We start from the raw sequence: 14,266 nt of genomic DNA, 5'->3' as shown, positions 1-14,266 counted from the left end.
ACAAACTGACTTACTTTGCCTTTATTTATGGGATTGTTGCAGTGTTGCTGCTTGTGACAGTGATGCATTCAAATTTGACACTAAGGTTAAATCAGTGGTTAACTTTCCCTTTAAACAGTGATGATAGGTGACTATATCCATGTCCCCAGTAGCTCCCCATGTTATATATGTCATTGTGTCTATCTGTCCCTTTCCCTTCTCTGCACTGCTGGTTCTGACTCTTGATACAACTCCCCAATATCCATTCATTCCTCATTCTCACTGGGTTTATAGTTATGTGTAACTGTCACTGTGTCTGTCCCTTTCCCTTCCCTGCACTGCTGGTTCTGACTCCTGATACAACTCCCCAATATCCATTCATCCCTCATTCTCACTGGGTTTATAGTTATGTGTAACTATCACTGTGTCTGTCCCTTTCCCTTCTCTGCACTGCTGGTTCTGACTCCTGATACAACTTCCATATATATATATAATTCCACCCACACAAACAGTGCAATCTACTGTAGCTTTTACCACCTAAAAAAACTTTTTGCATAATGAAAGAAAATATCATTTTAAGCTAGTTTCCATACCCGTTCAATAAAAAAAATATCAGCGGCTTCAAAGTTGTTTGTAAATGTAACATAGTAACATAGTAAGTTGGGTTGAAAAAAGACATACGTCCATTCATTCCTCATTCTCACTGGGTTTATAGTTATGTGTAACTGTCACTGTGTCTGTCCCTTTCCCTTCTCTGCACTGCTGGTTCTGACTCCTGATACAACTCCCCAATATCCATTCATTCCTCATTCTCACTGGGTTTATAGTTATGTGTAACTGTCACTGTGTCTGTCCCTTTCCCTTCCCTGCACTGCTGGTTCTGACTCCTGATACAACTCCCCAATATCCATTCATTCCTCATTCTCACTGGGTTTATAGTTATGTGTAACTGTCACTGTGTCTGTCCCTTTCCCTTCTCTGCACTGCTGGTTCTGACTCCTGATACAACTCCCCAATATCCATTCATTCCTCATTCTCACTGGGTTTATAGTTATGTGTAACTGTCACTGTGTCTGTCCCTTTCCCTTCCCTGCACTGCTGGTTCTGACTCCTGATACAACTCCCCAATACCCATTCATCCCTCATTCTCACTGGGTTTATAGTTATGTGTAACTGTCACTGTGTCTTTCCCTTCCCTGCACTGCTGGTTCTGACTCCTGATACAACTCCCCAATATCCATTCATCCCTCATTCTCACTGGGTTTATAGTTATGTGTAACTGTCACTGTGTCTGTCCCTTTCCCTTCTCTGCACTGCTGGTTCTGACTCCTGATACAACTCCCCAATATCCATTCATCCCTCATTCTCACTGGGTTTATAGTTATGTGTAACTATCACTGTGTCTGTCCCTTTCCCTTCTCTGCACTGCTGGTTCTGACTCCTGATACAACTTCCATATATATATATAATTCCACCCACACAAACAGTGCAATCTACTGTAGCTTTTACCACCTAAAAAAACTTTTTGCATAATGAAAGAAAATATCATTTTAAGCTAGTTTCCATACCCGTTCAATAAAAAAAATATCAGCGGCTTCAAAGTTGTTTGTAAATGTAACATAGTAACATAGTAAGTTGGGTTGAAAAAAGACATACGTCCATCAAGTTCAACCATAATGCCTATATATAACCTGCCTAACTACTAGTTGATCCAGAGGAAGGCAAAAAAACCCCATCTGAAGCCTCTCTAATTTGCCACAGAGGGGAAAAAATTCCTTCCTGACTCCAAGATGGCAATCGGACCCGTCCCTGGATCAACTAGTACTAAGAGCTATCTCCCATAACCGTGTATTCCCTCACTTGTACTGAGAGCTATCCCCCCTACCCCTGTATTCCCTCACTTGTACTGAGAGATATCCCCCCTACCCCTGTATTCCCTCACTTGTACTAAGAGCTATCTCCCATACCCCTGTATTCCCTCACTTGCTAAGAATCCATCCAGCCCCTATATAAAGCTATATAATGTATCAGCCAGCACGACTGATTCGGGGAGGGAATTCCAGAACCTCACAGCTCTCACTGTAAAAAATCCTTTCCGAATGTTTAAATGGAACCTCCCTTCTTCTAAACGGAGTGGGTGCCCTCGTGTCCGTTGGAAGGACCTACTGGTAAATAAAACATTAGAAAGGTTATTATATGATCCCTTTATATATTTATACATAGTTATCATGTCACCTCTTAAGCGCCTCTTCTCCAGTGTAAACAGACCCAACTTGGCCAGTCTTTCTTCATAACTGAGACTTCCCATACCCTTTACCAGCTTAGTTGCCCTTCTCTGGACCCTCTCTAACTCAGTAATGTCCCGTTTGAGCACTGGAGACCAAAACTGAACAGCATATTCTAGATGGGGCCTTACCAGCGCTCTGTAAAGGGGAAGAATAACCCCCTCCTCCCGTGAATCTATACCCCTTTTAATACAGCTCAAAACCTTGTTTGCCCTTGCAGCTGCTGCCTGGCATTGCTTGCTACAGCCAAGTTTATTATCTACAAGGACTCCAAGGTCCTTCTCCATTATGGATTTGCCTAGTGCAGTCCCATTAAGGGTATACGGGGCTTGCATGTTTTTACATCCCAGGTGCATGACCTTACATTTATCCACATTAAATCTCATCTGCCACTTAGCTGCCCAGATTGCCAGTTGGTCAAGATCCTGCTGCAGGGATGTCACATCCTGGATAGAATTGACTGGTCTGCAGAGTTTTGTGTCATCTGCAAACACTGATACATTACTCATAATACCCTCCCCTAAGTCATCTATGAACAAATTAAACAAAAGTGGACCCAGTACAGAACCCTGAGGGACCCCACTGAGAACCTTATTCCAAGTAGAGAATGTGCCATTAACAACCCCCCTCTGTACCCGATCCTGTAGCCAGTTTTCTATCCATGTGCAAACGACTTCACTAAGACCAATAGACCTTAGCTTAGAAAGCAGTCGTTTGTGGGGAACGGTATCAAATGCTTTCGCAAAATCCAAATAGATTATATCTACTGCATCCCCACTGTCCAGCTTCTTACTTACCTCATCATAAAAAGCAATTAAATTGGTCTGACATGACCTGTCCTTCATAAAGCCATGCTGATTACTGCTCATAATGCCATTCTCCACTACATAATTTTGAATGTGATCCCTTAACAAGCCTTCAAATAACTTGCCCACCACGGATGTCAAACTTACAGGCCTATAATTGCCAGGCTGAGATCTTACTCCCTTTTTAAATATGGGAATGACATTCGCCTTCTTCCAATCCCTAGGTACCATACCTGATGAAAGCGAGTCTGAGAATATCAGAAACAAGGGCCACTGCAATTCTGCCCCTAGCTCTCTCAGTACCCGAGGGTGTATTCCATCTGGCCCCGGTGCCTTGTTTACATTTATCGTGTGTAACCCTTTAAGCACCATATCCTGTGCCAACCACTGTGTAGTTGGAGCTGAGGCAACAGTGCAGCTATTGGGTGGGACTTGGCCCACTGGCTCCCCCTACTGTATACACAGAAGAAAAGAACTGGTTAAGCACATCTGCCTTTTCTGTATCCGCTGTAACCATATTGTTATTATAACTCAATGGGGCCACACCTTCAACCTGCATCTTTTTACGATTAATATACTTAAAAAACTTTTTGGGGTTAGTCTTGGCCTCGGCCGCGATGCGCTCCTCATTTTCTATCTTTGCCTTCCGGATTGCTGTTTTACAACACTTGTTATAGTGTTTATAATCATTAAACGCAGCTACTGTCCCCTCTGACTTATATTTCTTAAAAGCTTTCCTTTTTCTCCCTATTAACTTCTTTCCCTCAGAGTTAAGCCACATAGGGTGATTCTTAACACTTCTACTTTTTCTTATTAATGGAATAAATTGAGAACAGTAATGATTTAATATCATTTTAAATGACAACCATTTCTGCTCTGTATTTTTATCAGAAAACATAATGCCCCAATCTATGCCCTGAAGCGCTGCCCTTAAGGAGCTAAAATTTGCCTTCCTAAAATTCAGTGTCTTTGTTGCCCCCGTGTAAATTTGTTTCCTGCACCAAACATCAAATGAAATAACATTATGGTCACTATTACCCAGGGGTTCAACCACTTGCACATTTGCTATACGTTCTGGGTCATTAGAGATCACTAGATCTAGTATAGCATGGTTCCTGGTTGGCTCCTCAACAACTTGTGACCTAAAGTTGTCATGCAGCAAGTTTATAAACTTGTTCCCATTTACTGTCCTGGCAGTACTATTGCCCCAGTCAATATCAGGGTAATTAAAATCCCCCATTATTATCACTTGCCCCAAACTAGCAGCCTTTTCTATTTGCAACAGGAGCTGGGCCTCCTCCTCTTCGCTTACATTAGGGGGTCTATAGCATACCCCTACAATTAGTTTGGTAGATTCCTTACTATCTGTGAGAAGCTCAACCCATAAGGATTCAGCTCCCTCTGTTACCCCCATCACTTCCTCCTTAATATTTGCTTTTAATTCCTGCTTAATGAACAGACACACTCCTCCTCCTTTCCTATTGCCCCTGTCCCTCCGAAACAATGTATACCCCCCAATATTAACTGCCCAGTCATGAGACTCATTCAACCAAGTTTCAGCAACACCAATCACATCATATTTCCGCTCCAACGCCAGTACCTCCAGCTCTCCCATTTTACCAGTCAGACTCCTTGCATTGGTAAACATACATTTAATACTGGTTCCGGCGTGAGAATGACGTGTAAACAACTTATGGGCCTCCCTGCCATTATCAGTATCCCGAAGCAAGTCTCCTCCCCCATTTTCCCTTACTATGCCCACTACCTCATCTATCCTGTCTACCACAGAATTTCCCGCTGCACCCTCCCCCCCCACTCCTAGTTTAAAATCTCCTCCAACCCTCTAGCCATCTTTTCCCCCAAAGCAGCTGCCCCATCATCATTGAGGTGCAGCCCATCCCTGGCAAAGAGCTTGTAGCCGACTGAGAAATCAGCCCAGTTCTGGAGAAACCCAAAGCCCTCCTCCTTGCACCAATCTCTCAGCCACGCATTAATCTCCCTAAGCTCCCGCTGCCTTCTTAATGTTGCTCGTGGCACAGGTAATATCTCTGAGAAAATTACCTTGGAAGTCCTCGCCCTCAACTTTGCACCTAGCTTTTTAAAATCGTTCTTGAGGACTTCCCCCCCTCCTCTAACTTTGTCATTGGTACCTATGTGTACCAAGACCGCCGGGTCTTCCCCAGCCCCTCCCAACAATCTGTCCACTCGTTCCACCACATGCCGAACCCTAGCACCAGGCAAGCAACACACTGTTCGGCATGTAGGGTCTTTGCGACAAATTACCCTATCCACCTTTCTAATAATTGAATCCCCTACAACTATAGCCTGCCTTCCCTTCCTAGCACTACTCCCCCCACCTGTATTAGAGGTGCCGGCTCCCAGGGGGCTCTGAGAGTCAGCCCGCTCCATACATGCCAGCTCAGAGCTGCCTTCCCTTCCTAGCACTATTCCCCCCACCTGTATTAGAGGTGCCGGCTCCCAGGGTGCTCTGAGAGTCAGCCCGCTCCATACATGCCAGCTCAGAGCTGTCTTCCCCAGCATCTTCACCTAAAGCGGCAAATCTGTTGGATTGTACAATCTGTGAACCAGCCCCCCTACCCTTGTGTCCCCTACTGCCCCTCTTAACTGTTACAAATTTGTCTCCCTCATTAACCTCCACTGTCCCTTCTCCACCCCCCACTACACCGGCCCCTGCCAGCGGTTGCTCAGTGAGCCTCCTGTTCTCCCCCATGTTTGCAGCTGCCCTCAGTGCTGCCAGTTCCCCCCTTAGATTCTGCACCTCAGATTCCAAGAGGAAAACCCACCTGCATCTCTCACAAGTAAATGCTGCATGGAACTGCTGCTCCAGGACCACATACATGCGGCAAGATGCACACTGAGTAACACCAGCAATCATACTGCAACTCATATTGCCACTGGGTACTTACAGTCTCCCGAGTGCAATCCCTTGTATAGTGCCTTTTAAGTTTCAAACGCCTTTTTTGTTTTTAACGCCTACTATACACTTAATCTACATGCAACACTTTAAATTACATGCAAAACTCGCTAGCAGCTCCCAAACTCGCTGTGCAGTCAGAAACTTATTGAGGTTCAAACCGCTGCAAATTGCCTCAGAATACCATTGACTGTGTCATACTTAATGTTTCTTTTTTTTTTTTTAGTTGCTGCGAAGGGTACTGGGATTTGGCTCTCAGTGGGTACATTTTGCAGCCTGGATTTAACTAAATATAAGGAGAACTAAATATATATTCTAAAATGTTTGATGGCCATGAAAGCTGTTTGGCCAAGGTCATTGCCTCTCTGCGCCAGCAGCAGCTGCCATTCAGCAGGATATAGATAAGGAAATGGAAATAGTAGCACGTGGGTGACTTGTGGCCTGTACCTGTGTGTCTGTCACATACATGGGTGTCTCTCTCATTCTGTGCTACGGTCTCTCCTGTCTCTCTCATGGCATCTCTGTGCCCAGACTCCCAGCCCAGGAGCACAGTACTACTGGTAAAGGAGTGGCCCCATAGGCCAAATTAAACCTATAAGGATTTTTTTGCCATATAGTTGAAGCTCAAACAACCTCCCAGAAGTAATTATGGGCAATTTGTTTTATTTGGGCCTAAGGTGCAGTGACTATCTTGCATTTAGGCCTTGCTTTAAGGGTGATAACTCCAGCCTGCAGCAACTCCCAGCACCCGCAGGCAGCAGATACCTGACTAAAGGCGGCCATACACGGGCAGGTTTCACCCCAGATGGGCCTACCAGACTGATACCTGGCCTAAACAGATCTCGATTGTGCAGGTTTGATTCTCCCGTTGGATCAGGGACCGCATCGGCTCTTTTATGCAGTCTTCGGTCCAACAGCCCATATACCCGCCATTTTAATTTGATCATTTGGCCCTAGGTCACACATATATTTCAAAGGAGCACTCAATATGTGCTGCACATATGCCAGTTCCCATATAGAATGGCCAATTGTAAGCAACTTCATTATTTATTTTTCAGTTTTTCAGTTATTTGCATTCTTTTTCCAAGTCTCCAAGCCAAAAACCAATTGCTCCGTGAGGCAACAGTTTTATTGTTACTTTTCAGAACTTATTGTTCTATTCAAGTCATCTATTTATATACCAGTCTCTCATTCAAACCACTTCCTGGTTTCTGAGGTAATTTGGGCCAGACAGCTGCTGAAACTCCGAACTGGAGAGCTGCTGAACAAAAACTGAAATAATTAAAAAATGACCAAGACCAATTGCAAATTGTCTCGGAAAATGACTCTCCACATCATTCTAAAAGTTACCTTTTAAAGGTAAACAACCACTTTTAATATTATCCACCATTGTGATGCACCTACAGGGTCAGACTGGGCCGCCGGGACACCGGGAAAAATCCTGGTGGGCCCCGAACCGACCCTTGCAGCGCTCCCCCTGCCCGACTGTTCCTCCCGACGTGTTAAATTTACGCGTGCTCAGGAGAGGACGTTGGGTGGGGGACCCTGCGGTGGGGCCTGCACCCCCCAGTCCGACCCAGTGCACCTAAAATCTTAATATGGATAAATAAAAGTGATTTTTAAATGGACAACCCATTTTATTTAGTGCTGCATGTTTCCTGATATAGAATCAGGCCTGGACCAGGATTCAAAATAGGCCGTGGCAAATACACTGGCTAGGGTTGCCACCTCGGGGCAGGGAGGCGGGGCGTGATATCACAGGGGCAAACCACGCCGTCATGGGGACAGGACTATGACGTGGCAATCGGCCAATCACCTCATCACTGTTAGAGAATCCTGCCCGGTTTCCACAATTTGGAAAACAAGGCAGGATTCTCTAAGATTGATGCACCGATTGGCTTTGACCCGGACAGCCAGGGTCGGAATGGGGGGTGCTGGGCCCACTGGAGCTCCCGTCCCAGGGGCCATGCAGTTGTTCCCGCTAGCCGTGTCCCCTAACCCCGCACCTGACATCCTCCCCTGATCACGCTTAAGTTTAATGCATCAAGGGAGGACCGGTTGGGCAGGGGGAGTGCCGACAAGGGTCGGGTCTGGGTCGCCGGGACCCACCGGGATTTTTCCCGGTGTCCCGGTATCCCAGTCCGACCCTGCGGACAACCCTACTCAAAACTAGCCTGTCCGGATCAAAACAGGACAAATGGCAACCCTAACACAGGCCCAAATTGCCCCCAACCAGCCTCCTAAATAGTGACTGTCCATGGCATCTTACTGCAGCCCCTCTGGTGTTAGCCAGTATCCACAGACTGCCAGTCTGGGCCTGCCCAGGGTTACCCCTTGGCACTGGGTCTGAATTTCTACATAAAATAACCAGAAACTGCCCAGGGAGTGAACATGGATGGGTCACCTTATTTTTTTACCACAAGAGGCCCCTTGTGCCACAATGACTATTGGTTTCAGGGCCCTTGCAATCACTTTCCCTTTTCACTTGTACTGTCCCAAATGGCTGCCCCTCCCCAACATTTTAATAAGCCAGTCAATTCCTACAGGCTATCTGTGAGGTAAAGCTCAGGGGACAAAACTGATTGCAAACAATAATGGACCTCCTACACATAGCGCACACTCATTGGCTAGGTGGCGTGGGCTCTGATTGGCTGTTCGGTGTGAGGGCGGGGGAGCCTAGGTGAGGGACTGTTACTGGCGGGAAGCGAAAAGAAGTAACTGTTGCGCATGCGCCTTGGCCGTGGCGAGCGAGCGCTGATTGGCTGCGGATAGCGAGCGCTGATTGGTTGCGGATAGCGAGCGCTGATTGGTTGCGGATAGCGAGCGTTGATTGGCTGCTGGCTGTGAGCGCAGGTGAGGCTAGGTTGGGCGCGAAAGATTAAGATACTCTGCGTGTGGGACTAGTGTGTGGGAATGAAGCCTGCAGGTCTGGTGGGTTCTGGTTAAAAATGGGCACAACTTTTGGTGCAGATTATCCTTGTTACACATCACTTTATCATTGGTGTGATAGTGTCAATCTGAGTCCACATACAATTGGTTCTGGTGCTGGCTGGGTCATTTTATGCCTCCCTAAGATTATTTCCCCTTTAAGACTTCAATATCCCTTTAACCCTTACATCACTCCCTCAGGCCGCAGCATTGCTCAATTAGCTTACACAAACACAAATACCACTGACTTTAGTTAATTCAATGTTCCTGGGACCGCACTGCCGCCTCAGACTTGTGAGCCGACGTGTCAGCCAACCAGCTGATAAATAGCCTTGAGAGATGTGCTAAAGTGTTTCAGGAGTCAGAACCAGAGAACAGAAAGGGTTGAACAAACACTGCTTTTAACTCATAATAATTGGAGTTTTTATTTCTAATATCAAATTAAGGTGCATGTCGGGTAAGCTGGCCATTAACGGAAACATCTGCGAGGGTGCCAAACTACCAGATCTTTCCCAGACATCCCTACCTTGAGGTATGCCGTAACCGCGCCGGTATGAGGGGCCATTGGAATGAAGGGTCAATCGTCCTCGTCCTGTTGAACCTGCCCGATCAATGTCTGACTGATTGTTGGGCAGATATCAGATGGAGGACCCCATACATGGGCAGATAAGCTGCCAGTTCAGTCTGAATGTCCCTAATTGGCCCGTGTACGGCCATCTGGCAATAGATAGCGTTGCCAGTCATTTTACCCTCTGGGATTAAAGCTGGCCATACACATGGCGATCTGACTCGCACGAAACATCGTAAGATCCGCCACACACCGTCAGGGCTGAAACAGGCAGATAAGGAGGTAGAAACAATAGGATTTCTACCTCCTGCCGATTCAGTGCTGAAGGCAGATTTTGGTCAGGTGCCTTCTATGGCCCCCGATCAAAATCTTTTAACTGGCCCGATCGGCGAGTCGACCGATATCAGCAGCTTCCTGCGATATTGGTCGACTCGCCGACATACCGTACACGCACCAAATATCGTACGAAACAAGGTTTTGTACGATATTATCGGTGCGTGTATGGCCACCTTAAAGGTGGATCCTGATCCAACTCTATTGTTTTACTGTTACATTGATGTATTTTATAGGTGCAGCAGTTACGCTTCCCCTGATCTCCCACCTCTCTGGGCACCGGTCCTGCAGCTGTAAACTAAAGATAAAGGGTAAGTGAACCCCCCGGTGCCTCTGATTGCAAGTTATATCCTGATGTGGTGTTGGAGGGGGCTAGAAAGAATCTAATGGTAGGTGAAAAAACTGCCGCTCTCAACTAAAAAAAAAAACAAAACAATGAGATATGTGTGCCCACACCAAGGCTGAACTGAACTGGTTTTGTTCCTCGGAAACCCTCGCCCTGTCCTTTTCCCCCATTCCGTCGTCTGTCTGTATCAGCAGAAATAAACGTGGCATTTGCCTAACGCCTCTGCCCTTGGGTCAATATCATTGGCTAATACTAGAATATTTAGCAATACACTATATGTGTATATATATAGATATTACTAATGTGTGTGTAGACGGTGGCAAACTTGACATTCTGGTCCTGTCCCTTCAAAGACCTTTTGTCCTCATCACCATGACCCTTTCTCCCTGCACCTGTGAATGCATGGATCAGAGGTCACAGGCAGGAGGAGGGTACTGGGGGCACGTGGGTCATTACAGGGCCCCCCAGTCTTTCAAACTACACCCCCCCTCTGCAGTCACAGTGTCTGCCAATATATTGTTATGCCATTGTATATATAGATACACGGCTATACCCCCTTTGGGTGGGACCCTCACCCACTCACTGTGCCACAGGCCTTTCTTACGTTTTGGTGTGCAGTTCAGCATCTCTTGGCCACCCCTTTGCAACTAGTGTTTTGCCCTGTCCCCTTGTAGAACAAACTGTAGGGAATTCTTTGAGTTTTCCAGCCAGTGCTTGTTCACACAATTCACTTGGCCTGGGGTGCCAGGGTGACGTAGCAAAGCAAACAGCCCAACCCGTATGTCCGGTGCCATCTAATGAGGCAGACAATGACTCCTGGCAAGTAAGCAGTTTGCCCAGGAAGTGTGCTCCTAGATTGGGGCCCTGTACAAGTGCCTGTGTGAGGCCACGGGTGGTTTTTAACCAGTGGGACAAGAACCTTACTTTTGGCCTTACCTGGCCCAACCGTTACTAATCAGTTTGCTGCATTAGGTGGTCTTTAATGAAAAGGGTGCCTGGTTCCCCTACAATCTAAACCGGGCAGACCCCCAATGTAACCTAGTAACATAGTAAGTCAGGTTGAAAAAAGATGTACTTCCATGACATTCAACCATAATGCCTATATATAACCTGCCTAACTGCCAGTTGATCCAGAGGAAGGCAAAAAACCCCCATCTGAAGCCTCTCTAATTTGCCGCAGAGGGGAAACAATTCCTTCCTGACTCCAAGATGGCAATCGGACCAGTCCCTGGGGCAACTTGTACTAAGAGCTATCTCCCATACCCCTGTATTCCCTCACTTGTACTGAGAGCTATCTCCCATACCCCTGTATTCCCTCACTTGTACTGAGAGCTATCCCCCCCTACCCCTGTATTCCCTCACTTGTACTGAGAGCTATCCCCCCTACCCCTGTATTCCCTCACTTGTACTGAGAGCTATCCCCCCCTACCCCTGTATTCCCTCACTTGTACTGAGAGCTACCCCCCCTACCCCTGTATTCCCTCACTTGTACTGAGAGCTATCTCCCCTACCCCTGTATTCCCTCACTTGTACTGAGAGCTATCTCCCCTACCCCTGTATTCCCTCACTTGTACTGAGAGCTATCTCCCTACCCCTGTATTCCCTCACTTGTACTGAGAGCTATCCCCCCTACCCCTGTATTCCCTCACTTGTACTGAGAGCTATCCCCCCCTACCCCTGTATTCCCTCACTTGTACTGAGAGCTATCTCCCCTACCCCTGTATTCCCTCACTTGTACTGAGAGCTATCTCCCCTACCCCTGTATTCCCTCACTTGTACTGAGAGCTATCCCCCCCTACCCCTGTATTCCCTCACTTGTACTGAGAGCTATCCCCCCTACCCCTGTATTCCCTCACTTGTACTGAGAGCTATCCCCCCTACCCCTGTATTCCCTCACTTGTACTGAGAGCTATCTCCCCTACCCCTGTATTCCCTCACTTGTACTGAGAGCTATCTCCCCTACCCCTGTATTCCCTCACTTGTACTGAGAGCTATCCCCCTACCCCTGTATTCCCTCACTTGTACTGAGAGCTATCCCCCATACCCCTGTATTCCCTCACTTGTACTGAGAGCTATCCCCCCTACCCCTGTATTCCCTCACTTGTACTGAGAGCTATCCCCCCTACCCCTGTATTCCCTCACTTGTACTGAGAGCTATCCCCCATACCCCTGTATTCCCTCACTTGTACTGAGAGCTATCCCCCCTACCCCTGTATTCCCTCACTTGTACTGAGAGCTATCCCCCCTACCCCTGTATTCCCTCACTTGTACTGAGAGCTATCCCCCATAACCCTGTATTCCCTCACTTGTACTGAGAGCTATCTCCCCTACCCCTGTATTCCCTCACTTGTACTGAGAGCTATCCCCCCTACCCCTGTATTCCCTCACTTGTACTGAGAGCTATCCCCCCTACCCCTGTATTCCCTCACTTGTACTGAGAGCTATCCCCCCTACCCCTGTATTCCCTCACTTGTACTGAGAGCTATCTCCCCTACCCCTGTATTCCCTCACTTGTACTGAGAGCTATCTCCCCTACCCCTGTATTCCCTCACTTGTACTGAGAGCTATCCCCCTACCCCTGTATTCCCTCACTTGTACTGAGAGCTATCCCCCCTACCCCTGTATTCCCTCACTTGTACTGAGAGCTATCTCCCCTACCCCTGTATTCCCTCACTTGTACTGAGAGCTATCTCCCTACCCCTGTATTCCCTCACTTGTACTGAGAGCTATCCCCCCTACCCCTGTATTCCCTCACTTGTACTGAGAGCTATCTCCCCTACCCCTGTATTCCCTCACTTGTACTGAGAGCTATCTCCCGTACCCCTGTATTCCCTCACTTGTACTGAGAGCTATCTCCCATACCCCTGTATAACCCCCTCCTCCGTGAATCTATACCCCCTTTAATACAGCTCAAAACCTTGTTTGCCCTTGCAGCTGCTGCCTGGCATTGCTTGCTACAGCCAAGTTTATTATCTACAAGGACTCCAAGCTCCTAGTAGTCAGTGTTGGTCTCATTGGGCAGCCTGACCAAGCGCAATACACTTTCCCACTGCAAATCTCTAATTTATCTTTAGTCTTGCTCTCCCCATATCACTCTCTCCCAGCACTTCCTTTATGATGACCCGTAGTTCCATCTGCATAGAAATTCCCAGGGGACGCGATGCAAATGATATCATTGGTGACAGTTCTTTTTGTATCAGTGACACTAGCCCAGCCCATCCTGGAATCAAGGAGACAGCTACTTATTTTTCCCGACACTTTTGGGAAATCCGGAGATATTTATGCTCCCGGTGTCCCTCTGTTATCAGCCTTCTGTCTTCCTAGTGATAAGGGCAAGACAACACCATTATCAGAGGGGCTGGATGGACAGTTCCACAGGGTAAGCTCTTGGGGTTAGAGAGGAGATGTAGAAAGGCTGGAAGCCCCAACTATTGAGATATCCAACCTGCAGACCATTCCCAGCATCCCGTTGCCAACTGAATGGATGCTGGAGGTTGCAGCTGAGCCGGAGGGCTGCCCTGATGTATATCTGGATAATATGCTCTTACACAATATAATGTGTCCTTTGTACTTACATGTCCGGTAATTTGCTGATGTGTTTTTTTGTTTTTTTTTCTTTTGTTCCAGGAAGTGGAGCTTCGAACAGGATGTAATGGAGCTAAAAGCCTCAGGTACCACGTAATAGAGCCCTAGGGTTCACGAAGCAAGTGCAAGGTGCAGCACTCACTAGCATTCCGCCATGGGGTTTTTTTTCCCCATTGCATAGCATTATTTTTCAGAATTCCAGCATTTTGTGGATGCACACAGACACACTGACACACACACACACATTATATATATATATATATATATATATATATTATATATATATATATATATATATATATATATATATATATATATATTATATATACAGGTATGGGTATGGGATCCGTTCTCCAGAATTACGGAAAGGCCGTCTCCCATAGTCTCCATTATAAGCAAGTAATTATAATTTTAATGGTTAAATGTTCCCCTTTTCTCTGTAATAATAAAACAGTACCTTTACTTGATCCCAACTAAGATATAATTGCCCCTTATCGGGGG

This window comes from Xenopus tropicalis, chromosome 8 (genome assembly GCF_000004195.4).
Source record: "Xenopus tropicalis strain Nigerian chromosome 8, UCB_Xtro_10.0, whole genome shotgun sequence".
Classification (NCBI taxonomy): domain Eukaryota; kingdom Metazoa; phylum Chordata; class Amphibia; order Anura; family Pipidae; genus Xenopus; species Xenopus tropicalis.
Note: the sequence above shows the minus strand (reverse complement) of the source record.